This window comes from Mobula hypostoma, chromosome 5 (assembly GCF_963921235.1).
Source record: "Mobula hypostoma chromosome 5, sMobHyp1.1, whole genome shotgun sequence".
In the NCBI taxonomy this organism is placed as follows: domain Eukaryota; kingdom Metazoa; phylum Chordata; class Chondrichthyes; order Myliobatiformes; family Myliobatidae; genus Mobula; species Mobula hypostoma.
Window position 1 is genome coordinate 101,159,875 of NC_086101.1, and position 19,550 is coordinate 101,179,424.

The following is a 19,550-nucleotide window of genomic DNA, read 5'->3' on the forward strand; positions in this document are numbered from 1 at the left end:
AACACACCCTTGTCTTATGCCTCTCTTGATTTTCGTAAACTGACTCACTTCTCCATCTATTCTTACAGCGGCAGTTTGTTCCCAGTACAGATTTCTGATTAGGCGGAGGTCTTTCGAATCTAGATCTAGAGTTTCCTGTAATATTTTAACTAACTTATTGTGCTTCACTTTATCAAATGCTTTTGTGTAGTCGATAAAACAAACAAATCTCTTTGCGTTGAATAGCTCGTTCTGATAGTATCCTTAACATCAATATCACGTTTCTTGTACTTCTGTCTTTCACAAAACCACATTGTTCTTTGCCTATTTCAGCTTGTATCTTATTTTTAGCTCTTGTCATCAAAATTCTTAGAAGTATCTTTGTGATATGACTCATTAAACTTATGGTCCTATGTAATTCGCATTCCATTGCTCCAGGTTTCTTAGGAAGAGTGATAAATACTGATTTTTTCTTCTCTTCTGGTATTATTCCAGTCTCATAGATGTCATTGATTAAATCAGTAAGTTTTTCAATTCCATAATCTTCAAGGGCGATAATTTGTTCTATTACTAATTCATCAGGACCTGCTGCCTTTCCTTTCTTCATCTTATTTATTGTATTATGAACTTCAGATTTTAAAATACTTGGATCTTCAATGTTCTTCTTAATTTCTGGTTTTTCGCCTTGATCATCTTCAAATAATTCCTGAATATACTCAGTCCATCTGTTCATAATCTCATCTTTTTCCATGATAATGGGACTGTCCTTTGCTTTCAAACATCCACCTGAAGAACAGAGGAGCTTTTTACCAGTGATATTCTTGATTTGTTGATGTAACCTTTTTTATCAGTAATAGGGATTCTTTCTAGTTGCTCACATTCCTAGTTTAACCATTCTTCTTTGGCTTTTTGATATAAGCTTTTAACTTTTTTATCTAAGGAATTATATTCCATAGGATTTGCTTTCTTCAGTCTTCTTTCTTCCATTAGATTTTCGATTTCGTCTGTCATCCATTTATTCTTTGTGCTTTTTTCTTTTTTGGAAATCATTGACTTTGCTGATTCTACCAAGGCATCCTTCAGAGAGTTAAATTTCATTTCTACATGATTGTTATCATCGTCAACAGATTCTATTTCTAGACTTTGAAATCTATTCCTTATTTCAAATGTAAATTTTTGTCTTAAGTTTTCTTCTTTAATTAATTGCGAGTAGTCAAGGGATTGTTCAGGTTTTTGCTTCTTTAGTTTTTTAAGTTTTACTTTTACATGATATATTACTGGGTTATGGTCACTATTACAGTCTGCACCTGGATAAGTTTTGCATTGAATTTCTAAATCTTTGGTTTATAGTAATAAAGTACAGAAAATATGGCAGCGAATCTCCCCTCTAAGCTCCCTCAGTAATAACCAATACATTTCAGCTCTGCTAACTGCTAGATAAACATTGTCCCGGACACCAGCAATGCGTGTCTATAAAGTTGTTCAAAGGGTTTAAGAGACACAATCAATCATTCGTCTGAAAGGTGACCCCTCCATCTCTATAGGTCTAGACTTTGTAAGCTATTGGGAATGGGTTTTGAAGCTACACCATGACTGGACAGATTCCCAGCAGTGGCACTGAGGACCTACACTCAAGAAATTTCCACACTCACAGCAAAGGTGTTTCTCTGCAGTTACTCAAAAATGTAACTCTGCCACAGATGGTCCCAAGCCTGGCTGTGAAAGGAAGAGGGTTGAACATAGAGCTAGTAACACAGTCCCATAAAAATCCGGTGCTACAGAAATGCCAAAAGCAAAATTAAGGGCCTCCTCCTTAGGAGAGGAAGGATACACCAAGAAGATAGTGTAACCCAGGTTAATTAAACCCAAAGATGTAATGTTATAAAGCTCCATCTGCGGAGGGATGAAAAAATGCCAACCCACCCTTCTACCCCCACATCCAGGTCATTAATAAAAATCACGAAAAGTAGAGGTCCCAGAACCGATCCTTGTGGGACACCACCAGTCACAACCCTCCAATCCAAATGTACTCCCTCCAACATGACCCTCTGCTTTCTGCAGGTGATCCAATTCTTTTTTTTTAGAATAGTACAGCACCATTACAGGCCCTTGGGCCTACAATGTTGTGTCAAACCACAAACCCTGCCTCCCATATAACCCCCCAACTTAAATTCCTCCATACACCTGTCTAGTAGTCTCTTAAACTTCACTAGTGTGTCTGCCTCCACCACTGACTCAGGCAGTGCATTCCACACATCAACCACTCTCTGAGTAAAAAACCTTCCTCTAATATCCCCCTTGAACTTCCCACCCCGTACCTTAAAGCCATGTCCTCTTGTATTGAGCAGTGGTGCCCTAGGGAAGAGGCACTGGCTATCCATTCTACCTATTCCTCTTATTATCTCGTACATCTCTATCATGTCTCCTCTCATCCTCCTTCTCTCCAAAGAGTAAAGCCTTAGCTCCCTTAATCTCTGATCATAATGCATACTCTCTAAACCAGGCAGCATCCTGGTAAATCTCCTCTGTACCCTTTCCAATGCTTCCTCACCCTTCCTATAGTGAGGCGACCAGAACTGGACACAGTACTCCAAGTGTGGCCTAACCAGAGTTTTATAGAGCTGCATCATTACCTCATGACTCATAAACTCTATCCCTCGACTTATGAAAGCTAACACCCCATAAGCTTTCTTAACTACCCTATCTACCTGTGAGGCAACTTTCAGGGATCTATGGACATGGACCCCCAAATCCCTCTGCTTCTCCACACTACCAAGTATCCTGCCATTTACTTCGTACTCTGCCTTGGAGTTTGTCCTTCCAAAGTGTACCACCTCACACTTCCCCGGGTTGAACTCCATCTGTCACTTCTCAGCCCACTTCTGCATCCTTTCTGCAATCTTCGACAATCCTCTACACTATCTACAACACCACCAACCTTTGTGTCGTCTGCAAACTTGCCAACCCAGCCTTCTACCCCCACATCCAGGTCGTTAATAATAAATCACGAAAAGTAGAGGTCCCAGATCAGATCCTTATGAGACACCACTAGTCACAATCCTCCAATCTGAATGTACTCCCTCCACCACGACCCTCTGCCTTCTGCAGGCAAGCCAATTCTGAATCCACCTCGCTGAACTTCTCTGGATCCCATGCCTTCTGACTTTCTGAATAAGCCTACTGTGTGGAACCTTGTCAAATGCCTTACTGAAATCCATATAGATCACATCCACTGCACTACCCTCATCTATATGCCTAGTCACCTCCTCAAAGATCTCTATCAGTCTTGTTAGACATGATCTGCCCTTCACAAAGCCATGCTGATTGTCCCTGATCACCCATGATTCTCCGAACGCCCATCGATCCTACCTCTAAGAACCTTTTTCAACAGCTTTCCCACCACAGACGTAAGGCTCACTGGTCTATAATTACTTTGACTATCCCTACTACCTTTTTTGAACAAGGAGACAACATTCGCCTCCCTCCAATCCTCCAGTACCATTCCCATGGACAACGAGGACATAAAGATCCTAGCCAGAGGCTCAGCAATCTCTTCCCTCGCCTCATGGAGCAGCCTGGGGAATATTCCATCAGGCCCTGGGGACTTATCCATCCTAATGTATTTTAAGAACTCCAACACCTCCTCTCCCTTAATATCAACATGCTCCAGAACATCAACCTCACTCATATTGTCCTCACCTTCATCAAGTTCCCTCGCATTGGTGAATACCGAAGAGAAGTATTCATTGAGGACCTCGTTCACTTCCACGGCCTTCAGGCACATCTGTCCACCTTTATCTCTAATCGGTCCTACCTTCACTCCTGTCATCATTTTGTTCTTCACATAATTGAAGAATGCCTTGGGGTTTTCCTTTACCCTACTCGCCAAGGCCATCTCATGTCCCCTTTCTGCTCTCCTCAACCCCTTCTTAAGCTCCTTTCTTGTTACCCTATATTCCTCAATAGACCCATCTGATCTTTGCTTCCTAAACCTCATGTATGCTGCCTTCTTCCATCTGACTAGATTTTCCACCTCACTTGTCACCCATGGTTCCTTCACCCTACCATTCTTTATCTTCCTCACCGGGACAAATTTATCCCTAACATCCAGCAAGAGACCCTTAAACATTGACCACATGTCCATAGTACATTTCCCTGCAAACACATCATCCCAATTCACACCCGCAAGTTCCAGCCTTATAGCCTCATAACTTGCCCTTCCCCAATTAAAAAATTTCCTGTCCTCTCTGATTCTATACTTTTCCATGATCATGTTAAAGGCCAGGGTGCGGTGATCACTATCTCCCAGATGCTAACCCACTGAGAGATCTGTAACCTGACCCGATTCAACACCTAATACTAGATCTAGTATGGCATTCCCCCCTGGTCAGCCTGTCAACATATTATGAGAGGAATCCATCCTGGACACAATAAATTAACAAACTGCTGCATCTAAACCATTGGAGCTAATCGGGTGCCAATCAGTATTAGGGAAGTTAAAGTCACCCATGATAACAACCCTGTTATTTTTGCACCTTTCCAAAATCTGCCTCCCAATCTGCTCCTCGGTATCTCTGCTGCTACCAGGGGGCCTATAGAATACTCCCAATAGAGTAACTGCTCCCTTCCTTTTCCTGACTTCTACGCATACTGACACAAAAGAGGATCCTGCTACATTACACAACCTTTCTGTAGCTGTAATAGCATTCCTGACCAGTAATGCCACCTCTCCTCCCCTTCCCCCCACCATCCCTTTTAAAGCACTGAAATCCAGGAATATTGAGAATCCATTCCTGCCTTGGTGCCAGCCAAGTCTCTGTAATGGCCACTGTGACGAGAATACACATAAATTAAGATGTTTGCTGGCCTGGGCTAGCATCAGTGGCATCAGCAGTTGGTCTGCCACCTGTCCTCAGGGGAAGGAGAGATAAGGAACAATGAAGCAGCATCTGGAGATGAGTAATGAAGGGACGGGAGAGAGGGCTGTCTAGAGCGGCTCCCCCTTTGAACCCTGAACTGTTTGAAGTGATGGACAGGCGATCTGGAGATGTGTAATGAAGGGACGGAAGAGAGAGCTGTCTGGAGCGGCTCCCCCTTTGAACCCTGAACTGTTTGAAGTGATGAACAGGCGATACCCCAGCAGGGGGGATAAAAAGGGACAGGTTCGCTAAGGCAGGACACACACGACACTCGAAGTAACGAGACCCTGGAAGCGGTGCGCCTCTCACGAGTCGGTGGGAAGCTCTTGGACGGCTGATCGGGGGATCAGCCTTAAACGCACAGGGTGGAAAGGTACGATCAACGGGAACCCGGTGTGTGTCCACCCTCGCTTGGGTGCCGGGTTCACTGCAGAGGATCGACCGTATCTGGAGGAGGGGTCACAGTCGGTGACCTCAGGTGACATCACAAAGGACCCGCCCGAAAGCTGCTTGTGAGCAATATCGCCGGTCTGTGAGTGGAAGCCATTTCTGAATGATCAGTCGTTCTCGTTCTCTCTCTCCCTCCCCCCACGTTGTCCATCGCCATGGCAACGATTACTGCGAACTGAACTAAACCGAACTGGACTTTTGTGTCACTTTGAAATTGGTCATTTACCCCTAGATAACGATAGAGCTTGATTGATGCTGTTATCTTAATTCTGTGCACATGTGTGTTTATCATTGCTGAACTGTTGCATTTATTATCCTTTCGATTACTGTGTTGCTTGTTTTTTTAATAAAACTTTCTTATTTCTCGTAATCCAGACTCCAACTGAGTGATCCATTTCTGCTGGTTTGGCAACCCAGTTACGGGCTACGTAACATAAGTGGGGCTCTCGTCCGCGATTTTGAACGCTAAATTTGGGACAGAGTAAATTGATTGGGTTAAAATTCCCGAAAGAAAGAAAAGACAAACAGCAGAAATGGAGGTTGAGGAATTTATAAAGGCGCCGACCTTGGAGGCATTAGAGGATGCCAGGAAATCGGAATTGGTAGCTGTGGCCAAACGGTTGAATCTTGCTAAGGGGAAGTCGACAATGAGGAGAGAGGAGATACACAGAGCTATCGTAGAGCACTATGTATCTAAGGGTGTGTTTCCCCAAGGCGAGCTGGGGGTGGTGTCTATTGAAAATCTTGCTGGAGACGCGGTACAGGTGCAGCTTGAAAAACTGAGACTCGAGCACGAGTTCTGGGTATGACAGTTGGAGCGAGAAGAGAAGGAGAGAGAGGTAGAAAGACAAGAGAGAGAGAGACAGTTGGAGAGAGAAGAGAGAGAGAGACAGTTGGAGAGAGAAGAGAGAGAGAGACAGTTGGAGAGAGAAGAGAAAGAGAGAGAGAGACAGTTGGAGAGAGAAGAGAAAGAGAGAGAGAGACAGTTGGAGAGAGAAGAGAATGAGAGAGAGAGAGACAGTTGGAGAGAGAAGAGAGAGAGAGAGAGACAGTTGCAGCAGTTGGAGAAACAGAGAGAAAGGGAATTCGAGCTGGAGAAGTTAAGGTTAAGGGCAGAGCAGGGGCTCGTGCCGAACCAAGGTGGAGGGTTCCAGGCGACCCAGGAGGTTAGGCTGGTTCCCCCATTTGACGATACCGACGTGGATCGGTACTTCCTCCATTTCGAAAAAGTGGCTATAAGTCACGACTGGCCGAGGGATAAGTGGGCTGTTTTACTTCAGCGTGTACTGAAAGGGAAAGCCCAAGAAGCTTACTCCGCTTTGTCCGCGGAAGATGCCCAGAGGTATGAGGTGGTGAAAGAGGCCATCCTCAGAATTTATGAGTTGGTCCCGGAGGCATACCGGCAGAGGTTCCGGAATGCGAGGACGCAGTGGGACCGCACGTATTTGGAGTTTGCCCGTGAGATGCAGACATATTGTGAGCGTTGGTGCGCCTCAAAGGGGGTACAGGGGGATTATGACAGACTGCTACAGCTGATCCTGATTGAGCAGTTTAAAGGTTGTGTCCCTGAGGGTATGAGACCCTACCTCGATGAGAAAGAGGCAGCCACGTTAGCCGCAACTGCTAAGTTAGCGGATGAGTAGGCGTTGACGCATAAAATGAAGTTTGTCCTGAGTAAAGGCTACCAGAAGGGTAGTCAGGACGGCGGGGAGAGTCCGCCGGAAAAGTCAGAAAGTAAGCCGGGGACTAGTGAGAAGGATAAGGTAGACCGGGAGCAGTCTGGCAGGAAGTCTCCTGGGGTCGTCTGTTATAATTGCGGGAAAGTCGGACACTTTGCGTCCAGGTGCTTTGCCCCAAGGAAGGAGATGGGAAAAGGAAAAACGGGGGTTCCAAATGGCTGTATCGAGCTGTTAAGCGAACCGCTAGGGAAGGACAGGTCTGCCAAAGTTCAGGAAGGGCGCGAGAGGTTTATCTCGGCCGGATTGGTGTCAGTGAAGGAGGGGTTAAAACCAGTTCCAGTGCGGATCTGGAGAGACACGGGAGCGTGTCGGTCACTAATACTGAAGAGTGTATTAGAGTTTAGCTCAGAGACCCAGACTGGGGAGGTAGAGGTAAAAGGTGTTGGGGAAGGGACAGAGTCAGTCCCTTTGCACCAGATACACTTACAAAGCAACCTGGTCTCTGGACTAGTCATGATCGGGGTGAGGTCCGAATTACCGATGAAAGGCGTGGAAGTCTTGCTCGGTAATGACGTCGCCGGGGGAATCGTATTCCCAATCGTGAGATTGACAGGTCAGCCTGCCAGCAGTGAGGCCCCGCCCATGGACTCACAGGTTCATCATGGGGCTGCGGTACTGAATTTAGCTGCGGTGGTAAATTTAGCTGAAACGTTTCTGCCAACCTTGTACGAGAAGGGGATAGAAAATGAAAAGAAGGAGTGTAGTGAGACAAGAGGTAGTGAGGGAGCTGGGACAGACGTAGCAGTAGCCAGGAAATAATTTGTGCAGACGCGGGAGCGAGACGAGGGACTGATGGTTTTGGCAGAGACCGCTCTCTCTGACACAGCCTTGACAAGGGAACTAGTAGGCTATTGAGCGGAGGAGGAAGTGCTAAGGAAGAAAGGGAGACCAAGTACAGTACCCGCAGATGAGGAATGGGGGGCGGTGCAAAAGGGTTATGGGGATGAGGTTTTTAACATGGCCCACGAGGTACCCCCTGGTGGACATTTTGCGGTACTGGAGGAAACAGTTGGTGGAATCATGAAAGAGGTTTACCGGCTGCCCAGGGGGAAGAACGTTATTGATCATGACCAACGCGAACTGAGACGGTCACCGGCTTTTGATATGCTAACAAACCTAGTCGGTGTTAGCGTGGAAATCAATGAAGCAAGGGGCCCCCTGATAAGAGAAAAAAAACATTTTGAAAAGATTAGTATGGGATCGATCAGATGGGAGAAGGCTATTGTTTTGGCCAGGTATACTGATAAGGTCTCTCCCTTAATCCCCGAACAAAGCGACTCTTTAGAAGTAATTAAACGACTTGCACCCGTGTGTTTGATTGTCCCGAGGCGATGCAAAGAACTGGGACATTGGGGGGTGTCTGTTACAATAGGCTAGCCTAGCAAACAACAACCATATATAATGACTAATTCAGTAATTCAGTGACTAAAGGGCTGATGAACACAGAGGTGTGTATTGGCAATTTAATACGGCTGTCTGAAGCCAGCTTGATAGTGAACCTTGAAAAAAATGAGTTTGGCCACGCGAAGGTCACTTACCTGGGAATTTTGGTGACACAGGGGCAGCTGGCAGTGATGCAAGCTACAGTGCAGGCTATCACTGACCTCCCAACCCCGACAGACAGAAGGTGGGGTACTGTAGGAAGTTATGCAGTAACTCTGCGGTCACTACCCCTCCCCCTCCGACTAAGCCTTTGCGAGAGAAAACTAAGTCGGAATGGGACGACCCTTGTTATTGTGGTCCGGGACAAAACCAAATGAGAGGTTACATTGATCGCAATTCATCAGTGTTTTTGGCCACTATGAAGTTTGCTGAGTTGGAGCCTGGTCTAAGGGATTATTAATAACACATATAAAAGGGACAGAAAATGTGATGACTGTCTGTCAAGGTGTTGACAACCTCAAACTCGCTGTGTTAGCCAAATAGCTGATAAAGATGTATATTTGTGTGTGTATCAAATAATGTATTCATGTTTGTAATTTTTACCTCCCGGTAAAAATCCTTAAAGGGGGGAAGTGTGACGAGAATACACATAAATTAAGATGTTTGCTGGCCTGGGCTAGCATCAGTGGCATCAGCAGTTGGTCTGCCACCTGTCCTCAGGGGAAGGAGAGATAAGGAACAATGAAGCAGCATCTGGAGATGTGTAATGAAGGGACGGGAGAGAGGGCTGTCTAGAGCGGCTCCCCCTTTGAACCCTGAATGGTTTGAAGTGATGGACAGGCGATACCCCAGCAGGGGGGATAAAAAGGGACAGGTTCGCTAAGGCAGGACACACACGACACTCGAAGTAACGAGACCCTGGAAGCGGTGCGCCTCTCACGAGTCGGTGGGAAGCTCTTGGACGGCTGATCGGGGGATCAGCCTTAAACGCACAGGGTGGAAAGGTACGATCAGCGGGAACCCGGTGTGTGTCCACCCTCGCTTGGGTGCCGGGTTCACTGCAGAGGATCGACCGTATCTGGAGGAGGGGTCACAGTCGGTGACCTCAGGTGACATCACAAAGGACCCGCCCGAAAGCTGCTTGTGAGCAATATCCCCGGTCTGTGAGTGGAAGCCGTTTTGAATGATCATTCGTTCTTGTTCTCTCTCTCCCTCCCCCCACGTTGTCCATCGCCATGGCAACGATTACTGTGAACTGAACTAAACCGAACTGGACTTTTGTGTCACTTTGAAATTGGTCATTTACCCCTAGACAACGATAGAGCTTGATTGATGCTGTTATCTTAATTCTGTGCACATGTGTGTTTATCATTGCTGAACTGTTGCATTTATTATCCTTTCGATTACTGTGTTGCTTGTTTCTTTAATAAAACTTTCTTAGTTCTAGTAATCCAGACTCCAACTGAGTGATCCATTTCTGCTGGTTTGGCAACCCAGTTACGGGGTACGTAACACCACTACATCATAATTCCATATATGTATCCATGCTCTCAGTTCATCACCTTTGTTCCTGATGCTTCTTGCATTGAAGTACACGTACTTTAGCCCTTCTACCTTACTACCTTTACATCCTTTATTCTGCTTCTCTTTCCTCAAAGCCTCTTTATATGTTAGATCTGGCTTTACTCCATGCACTATACTTGCAGTTCTCGCATGACATTTATCCTCCTCCACCTCACTCTCTGCTCTCATACTCTGGTTCCCCTCCCCCTGAATATCTAGTTTAAACCCCCCCCCACTCCGCCCCCACCCCCCACCCGGAGCAGCACCAGCAAACCTTCCAGCAAGGACGTTAGTACCCCTCCAGTTCAGTTGCAACCCGTCCCATCGGAACAGGTCCTACCTTTCCTGGAACAAGGCCCAATTGTTCAGAAACATGAAGCACTCCCTCCTGCATCAACTCCTCAGCCACGTATTTAGCTGCATTATCTTTCTACTTCTAGCCTTACTGGCACGTGTGAGATTGCTGGAATTCAATAAGTCAGAACTACATCATGTCATCCCAGAGGAAACCCTGTTGAGAGGTTTAACAGGACCCTCTTAAACATGTTAGGAACCTTGTAGACGAAAAATAAAAGTCTCTGGTGAGAATTTCTGAAACCTCTAGTCCATGCTTATAATTGTACTAGGAATGAGAGGACTGGTCTTAGTCTGTATGAGAGGATGTTCGGATGAAAACACAGACTTCCAGTTGACTTAGCCCTTTGACTATCCTTAAAAGGCAAACATGGTACATTACACTCTCAGTATGTACAAAATTTGAAATCTCATCTCATCAAGATACCTACGGGGAACTCACAGAAAATGGCAGATCAAAACAAGACCAGATATGACAAACATGTGACAACTGCAGAACTGAAAGAAGGAGACCAAGTACCAGTAAGGAATGTGCGCCTATGAGGTAAAAACAAACTTACTGATAAATGAGAAGAAATATTCTATGTAAAGGTGGGCAGAGCTGGTGATCTGCCAGTTTGGGCCCATACGAAGATTACATAGGGGTCTATTGCTCCCTTGTGGATTTCTTCCTTCTGTAAACAATGAACAACTTTCTCCTGTCCATGTTCATGAGTACACAACTCACTGTACTAAGAATGAACAGTCAGTTGAAGAGGAAGAAAATCCAATTGACTCTCAAGAGGACTAGGATGAGGTTTGTTACCTCAGACCAAGACTTGACATTGTAGATGAACCTCTAAGAGTCGAGAAGCTTGTGAACAGTTACATAGAAGAATTGTGGGCTCCAACCCAAGTCCAGACCTTCCATTTACAACCACCCCGGTTGCAGACCCAGTGCTGGAACCCCAAAGAACTGCTAGTTACTTACCTGATGTAGGGGAACCCACTGTAGACAGTAACTTGCCTGTCAATCCTGAACAAAACCCAGTGCAAGTAACAACAGATGACAAAATGCATAATCAGTGTATCCCACCTGATAAAAAGAAGTGTGCAAATCGACAGAGAAGGAGACACGTGATGAAGTGTTGACTAGAAAGAAAGGACAAATGAAAATTCTCACAAAGAGCCTGAACTCAGAAGGTCGTTCTGGACACAGAGAAAAGCCTAGAACTCTAACTTATCCTGAGCTTGGAAATCCTTCTCCGAAACTCATTCATTCCCTTTCCCAATCTCTGATCCCAGCCATTGTAGAGTTTCTTCCAGATTTCACATATGTTTAACACCCCAAACCCACTACGGTGCAAGCTGTATCTGTATGCAAAGGAACTTGCATAAATTCAAAGGGGAAGTTGTTACTGAAGTTAATTAAAGCCAAAGATGTAATGTTAGAAAGCTCCACCTGTGGAGGGATGAAAACAAGGAAACAATTTTTACTGAATTAAAAAAAATAAAACTGTTACAAGTGGTATTATTAGTGAGCATCTCTACTCTACTTGAAAACCTCAGGGTGAAGCCCCTGGAGGAGAGATTGTGATAAAAGATCTATTAAAGCTATGGCTATAACAAGCAGCAGCTGTTCATGACAATATTGGCAGAGACAAGTGTCCAAGATTTCTATTGGGTAATGGGTAATTAGTTTTGTTAAAACACACCAAGGGATTTGGTCAAGTTTATTTTTGTATAAGTTTGTGAATCGACTTTCCATGGATGATCAACTATTTCATCCAACAAAACAAGAAGCAAGATGGCAAACCACACAAGATCGAAGAACCTGAACAAAATGTTTAATGACGTGGAGAATTCAATACGGTTGGATTTCCAAGCTTATTTTCATTTGAAGGATTTGAATTTGATTTTCTGCAAGAACTGATTTCTTTGCAAAGACTTTGATAAGTTACTGAATGAGATTTACTTTCTTTCCCCCACTTTTCCTTCGCTACATCGACGACTGCATTGGCGCTGCTTTCTGCAAGCATGCAGAGCTCGTTGACTTTATTAACTTTGCCTCCAACTTTCACCCTGCCCTCAAGTTTACCTGGTCCATATCCGACACCTCCCTCCCCTTTCTGGATCTTTCTGTCTCTGTCTCTGCAGACAGCTTATCCACTGATGTCTACTATAAGCCTACTGACTCTCACAGCTATCTGGACTATTCCTCTTCTCACCCTGTCTCTTGTGAAAACGCCATCCCCTTCTCGCAATTCCTCCGTCTCCGCCACATCTGCTCTTAGGATGAGGCTTTTCATTCTAGGACGAGGGAGATGTCCTCCTTTTTTAAAGAAAGGGGCTTCCCTTCCTCCACTATCAACTCTGCTCTTAAACGCATCTCCCCCATTTCACGTACATCTGCTCTCACTCCATCCTTCTGCCACCCCACTATGAATAGGGTTCCCCTGGTCCTCACCTACCACCCCACCAGCCTCCAGGTCCAACTTATTATTCTCCGTAACTTCCGTCACCTCCAACGGGATCCCACCACTAAGCACATCTTTCCTTCCCCCCCCCCTCTGCTTTCCGCAGGGATCGCTCCCTACGCGACTCCCTTGACAATTCGTCCCCCCCATCCCTCCCCACTGATCTCCCTCCTGGCACTTATCCTTGTAAGCAGAACAAGTGCTACACATGCCCTTACACTTCCTCCCTTACCACCATTCAGGGCCCCAAACAGTCCTTCCAGGTGAGGCATCACTTCACCTGTGAGTCGGCTGGGGTGATATACTGCGTCCAGTGCTCCCGATATATTGGCGAGACCCGACGCAGACTGGGAGACCGCTTTGCTGAACACCTACACTCTGTCCGCCAGAGAAAGCAGGATCTCCTAGTGGCCACACATTTTAATTCCACATCCCATTCCCATTCTGACATGTCTATCCACGGCCTCCTCTACTGTAAAGATGTTCCTCAGGTTGGAGGAACAACACCTCATATTCCGTCTGGATAGCCTCCAACCTGATGGCATGAACATCGACTTCTCTAACTTCCGCTAATGCCCCACCTCCCCCTCGTACCCCATCTGTTATTTATTTTTATACACACATTCTTTCTCTCACTCTCCTTTTTCTCCCTCTGTCCCTCTGAATATACCCCTTGCCCATCCTCTGGGTCCCCCCACCCCCGTCTTTCTTCCCGGACCTCCTGTCCCATGATCCTCTCGTATCCCTTTTGCCAATCACCTGTCCAGCTCTTGGCTCCATCCCTCCCCATCCTGTCTTCTCCTATCATTTTGGATCTCCCCCTCTCCCTCCAACTTTCAAATCTCTTACTAACTCTTCCTTCAGTTAGTCCTGATGAAGGGTCTCGGGCTGAAACGTTGACTGTATCTCTTCCTAGAGATGCTGCCTGGCCTGCTGCGTTCACCAGCAACTTTGTGTTGCTTGAATTTCCAGCATCTGCAGAATTCCTGTTGTTTACTTTCTTTAAATGTTGTGATGTTGGAGAGTTGTTGTGAAATGAGTTAAGCTGTATAGATATATAATTTCGAATTTGAATTTGTAGACGTACTGACTTGAACTGAAACTGAAGTTAACCATAATACTTAAGAATAGGAATTCAACTAGTTTTCTAATTAGGGATAAATAAAACGGTTAGTCCGTAAACCTTTAAATAGGGAATAGCACTAGATCTAATTAGTTCAAGAAATTGGAGTAACAAAGGTTATTCTAATGAATATCATTGATTCCGGCGCCTACATTCCATGCCCACCAAGCTCTGTGGAACAATACGGAGCACAAAATAGCGCAAAAGAGCCCTGTTCCGTACCTCATACACCCACACACACCTACACAAATACACTGTCCTCCATCCATAGGACAGATCAATTTCAGCCTCTGGCCTTCAGCGGCCTTGCTCCACTGTAGTTATAATTATTTTAAAAGATTGTTTATTAATTCACTTACAATTTATTTTAAATACTTCAAAATATAGATGGAATTGACAGAGCTGAGTTAGTGGCTGTGCTGTTTGTCACCAAGTCATTTGCTGGATCAGGCTGAATTTGTAACACAATTACACGATTTGAGTCCCTGCTGTTGCATTTGGTTCAGGACACTGTCAGCCAACACGTTATAACTAGATAACTGCAGGTAATGGAGGATCCAAGTTGTGGGCAATAAGCCCCACTCAACAAAATATGAGTCAAAAACTTATTTTCCTATGTAATCTTCAGGCAGCAGTATGGTATAGAACCACGTACCTCACCTGAATCTCTTGAGTGGGTCTACCATCATGATAGAAAAATTAATCAAATACCAAACACAAAGAGAGAAAAACAAAGAGGTACAGTAGATCCATAATCTATCAGGAAGCAGTGTAACACTGCAGAATATGAGTACTATCACAAGAGGTGTGACCTAGTTATAATTGCAAAAAAATAAAGACACTTAATTTGAAGAAACCTTGATGCTTGGACACAGAACGGGTGACATTGAAAGTTACCATAAGACATCGGAGCAGAATTAAGCCTCTCAAGTCTGCTTCATCATGGCTAATCTGTTTTTCCTCAGCCACAGTCTCCAGCCTCCCCCCACCCTTATCCCTTCATGCTCTGACCAATTAAGATTCTATCAATCTCTGCCTTAAATATGCATAAAGGCTTGGTCTCCACAGAAGACTGTGGCAATGAAGTCCACAGATTCACTTCTCGCTGGCTAAAGAAATTCCTCCTCATCTCTGTTCTAAAAGAACATTCCTCTATTCTGAGGCTGTGTCCTCTGGTCTTAGACTCTCTCACCATAGTAAACATCCTCTCCACAATCACTCTATCAAAGCCTTTCACCATTCAATAGGTTTCAATTAGGTCACGCCTCATTCTTCTGAATTCTAATGGATGCAACACCAGAGCCATCAAACGCTCTTCATATGACAAGTCATTCAATTATGGAATCATTTTCATGAATCTCCTTTGAAGATTCTCCAGTTTCAGCACATCCTTTCTAAGATAAAGGGCCCAAAGCTGCTCACAATACTCCAAGTGAGGCCTCACCAGTGCTTTATAAAGCCTCACCATTACACCTTTGTTTTTAATATCCTAGTCCTCTTGAAATCAATGCTAACATCACATTTGGCTTCCTCAACACAGACTCAACCTGAAAATTAACTTTTAGGAAATCCTGCACAAGGACTCCCAAGTCCATTTCTGCCTCAGGTTTTTGTATTTTCTCTCCATTTAGAAAATAGGCAACACTTCTATTTCTTCTGCCAAAGTCCAAGACCATACATTTTCCAACATTGTATTCCATCTGTCACTTCATTGCCCATTCTCCCAATCTGTCTAATTCCTTTCTAGACTCTCTACTTCCTCAAAACTACCTGCCCTTCCACCTATCTTTGTATCATCTGCAAAGTTTGCAAGAAAGATATAAATTCCATTATCCAAATCATTGGCATATAAAGTAAAAAGAATCAGTCCCAACACAAGCACAGACTACCGTGAAATACCACTAGTCACTGGCAGCCAGCCAAATCAGGGTCCCTTTATTCCCACTCTGCTTCCTGCCAATCAACCACTGCTTTATCCATTCTAGAATGATTACAATTCACCACAGCAACCATGTGACTTTACTGTTGGATTTTTTCTCTCTAATTTCCAATTTCAAGTCACTAGTTGATGTATTAAACCCCAAAAAGAATCAACTCCACTAATATAGGAAGGTAAAATCATGGCTCCGGTGAGAAATAATAAAAAATAAAGATTGAGAGAACCTGAAATGAGAATAGAAAATATTGGAAATGTTCGGCAGGTCAGGCTGCACCTGTGGATTCAGAGAATGCTTCATATCGAAGACTCTGCATCAGATTAGGAAAAGGGGAGGTGCAACGAGACCTGGGTGTCATTATACACTAGTCATTGAAAGTGGGCATGCAGGTACAGCAGGCGGTGAAAAAGGCGAACGGTATGCTGGCATTTATAGCGAGAGGATTCGAGTACAGGAGCAGGGAGGTACTACTGCAGTTGTACAAGGCCTTGGTGAGACCACACCTGGAGTATTGTGTGCAGTTTTGGTCCCCTAATCTGAGGAAAGACATCTTTGCCATAGAGGGAGTACAAAGAAGGTTCACCAGATTGATTCCTGGGATGGCAGGTCTTTCATATGAAGAAAGACTGGATGAACTGGGCTTGTACTCGTTGGAATTTAGAAGATTGAGGGGGGATCTGATTGAAACGTATAAGATCCTAAAGGGATTGGACAGGCTAGATGCGGGAAGATTGTTCCCGATGTTGGGGAGTTCCAGAACGAGGGGTCACAGTTTGAGGATAGAGGGGAAGCCTTTTAGGACCGAGATTAGGAAAAACTTCTTCACACAGAGAGTGGTGAATCTGTGGAATTCTCTGCCACAGCAAACTGTTGAGGCCAGTTCATTAGCTATGTTTAAGAGGGAGTTAGATATGGCCCTTGTGGCTACAGGGGTCGGGGGGTATGGAGGGAAGGCTGGGTTCTGAGTTGGATGATCAGCCATGATCATAATAAATGGCGGTACAGGCTCGAAGGGCTGAATGGCCTACTCCTGCACCTATTTTCTATGTTTCTATGTTTCTATGTTTCTAGAACTGGGATAGTGATATAAAAGTACTAGAGAGGGTAGAGGAAGTATGGATAGGGCAAAGGGAATACCTCATGCAAGGAAGTCAATTCTTCTCCTTATCAATTGCTTCTGCCCTTGAGCTGAAAGAACAAATTACTTCATGCTCAGACTCAAAATTGCCCTCATTTAATGTAGAACTTCCACTGAAGGAGGCCTATCCACTTCAATACCTTATGCTAAAATAAGGCATTAGTGTCTACTGTCACACAAGCTAAATTAGCTTTAGCACAATTGCTGCTAAATAACATAAATTCAATTCCATTCATCCTCCAATTCAACCCTTGTTAGTATACAAGTGCAGTATTCAATACAACCCATAGTATATAGGTTTGTTTGCGTTACAGACAATGGAAACATTCAGAACAATAATCTTCAAAGAAAATAAATGGAATATCAGTGATTGTTAATTTATTCTATGTGAGGAAATGTTTATACATTGCTTCAAATTGGATCATGAAACAAAGTCAGGTCAATGTTAAACCATTGCTATTATTACAGTCAACAACTTTATTTGATCTCTTATGGGCAATACTAATTAGCAACAGCAACTGAACAAAAAGATCTATAACTAAAAGAAAAAGTGGTTGTTCCCATTGTTTATTAATAATTGTTTAGCATTCAGCAGATAATTTTTTCTTTAAAATTTCTATTGAGTTGCCTTCAGAAAAAAATTACACACACAATTCTTCATTTTCACAAGCAAGAGAAGCTTCGCAATTCCTAAATGAGTTCAACCTTGCTGTGGGTTTTCAATAAAGTCATCAATGGAAATTTTATCTCCATTTTTCCATTCACAAATGCTATATGATTCACTGAATATTCCCAGTGCTGTCTTTTTTAGTACTTATATTATAGGAACTGCACACATTGCTAGTCAGTATGATGATGCGTCACATCAGGTATTTTTCTGTCTCCAGAAAAACTGGTTTCTTAAGGTTGTTATAACCAGAGGTGGGGTGGGAGGGAGGGTGGAGAGGGTAGTGGGAATATGTTCCGTCTACTTATTAAATGCTCGCAGTGGTGTGTTTCTCAAATAGCCTCTGACAACCAAGTCAATCTCCTGGCCTTCATTTGTGGCTTAGCTACTAAGCCCAGTGGAACTGTTTCTACTGACAGGAGAAGGGGCAAAGGCGGATTACTGATGCCTTAAAAGCAGTCCTTTGGGGGAGATGGGGCTCCTCAGCCATGGTTGGCAGCTCATCTAGGAGAAGGAAAACTCTGATCCCAAACCTCTGCTGCCTTATGGGGAAGGCATGGTAAACAAACTCCGAAAAAGATCTGGATCTGCAGCCCCCTAAGGCAGTCCTACACTAAGTTCAATGCTGACTGGCAGCTGCAAATCTTAGACTATAGACCATAATACATAGGAGCAGAATTAGGCCATTCAGCCCAACTATTCCACCATTCCATCTTGGCTGATTTATTACTCCCCTCAACCCCATTCTCCTACCTTTTCCTCATAACCTTATTCACCATGAATGATCTGCAATTTATCAGCCTTTGCTTTAAGTAAAGCAATAAATTCCACAGATTCATTCAAGAAATTCTTCCTTACCTCTGTTCCAAAGGGATATCTTTCTATTCTGAGGTTGTGCCCTCTCACCCTAGACTCTCACACTATAGGAAACATCTTCTCCATGGGCGTTTCAATATTTGATAGGTTTCAATGTGATCCCTGCTCATTCTTCTAATTTCCAGTGAGTACATGTCTAGAGACATCAAATACTTTTACATTAAACCTTTCATCCCTGCGGTAATTTTTGTGAACCTCCTCTGCAATCTCTCCAATGCTAGCATATCCATTGTTAGATATGGGGCCCAAAGCTGCACATAATGCTCCAAATATAGTCTGACCAATGCCTTAAAGTTTCAGCATTGTATCCTCTAGATCTAGTAATTTACACAATCTGAGGGGCTGGCATTATGATTTCCTTGATACATTTGTCTTCGTACTCAAATGAGCAAAGAATATAACTGCTGAAACATTCAGTAAAATGTACAAGCCCTGTATGAACTCTTCACATATAATTCAAAGACAACATTAACCTACAGTTCTTGTTTATATTTCCATGACATATCGTAGGAGCTTTAGAGACTCAAGTGTAATATGAAAGGTTACTTATTTGCCATTCGAACATCATTCTGAAAGTCACTTCCACCATGCTGGTCAATGATGAGGTATGTAGCCACCTTCTCATTGGTTAGCTCCATGGTCCCAGGTCACATGCTGCGATACCTGCGACTGATTTCTGGTCTGTAGGTGTACAAAGGTGTGCTAGTCTTTCTCTTGGCCCTGGGGAGTGCTGGAGAAACCATTTAAAATGTATGTTACAGTTACATGGGGGGAAGCACTCATGTTTTGAGTGCCTACCTGGTTAAGTAGTTGTTTATTGCTTGTTTAATCTTCCTATGTAACTTGGACAGATTTAACAAGTGTACTGAATGTTGTAGTTTCTATAGTTTGAGGGACTTGGATGAGTGCTTGTTTGACTTACATTGAGGAAAGTGTTTTATTGCTTGCTTGTGAGAACAGTTGCTG

General features: G+C 44.1%; 1 protein-coding gene across 1 annotated transcript in view; it reads right to left on the reverse strand.

The window, feature by feature from the left end:
- LOC134346871 (contactin-associated protein-like 5) overlaps positions 1-19,550 on the reverse strand; it is a 1,673,098-nt gene that overhangs the window by 519,629 nt on the left and 1,133,919 nt on the right. The gene's annotated exons all lie outside the window — the stretch shown is intronic.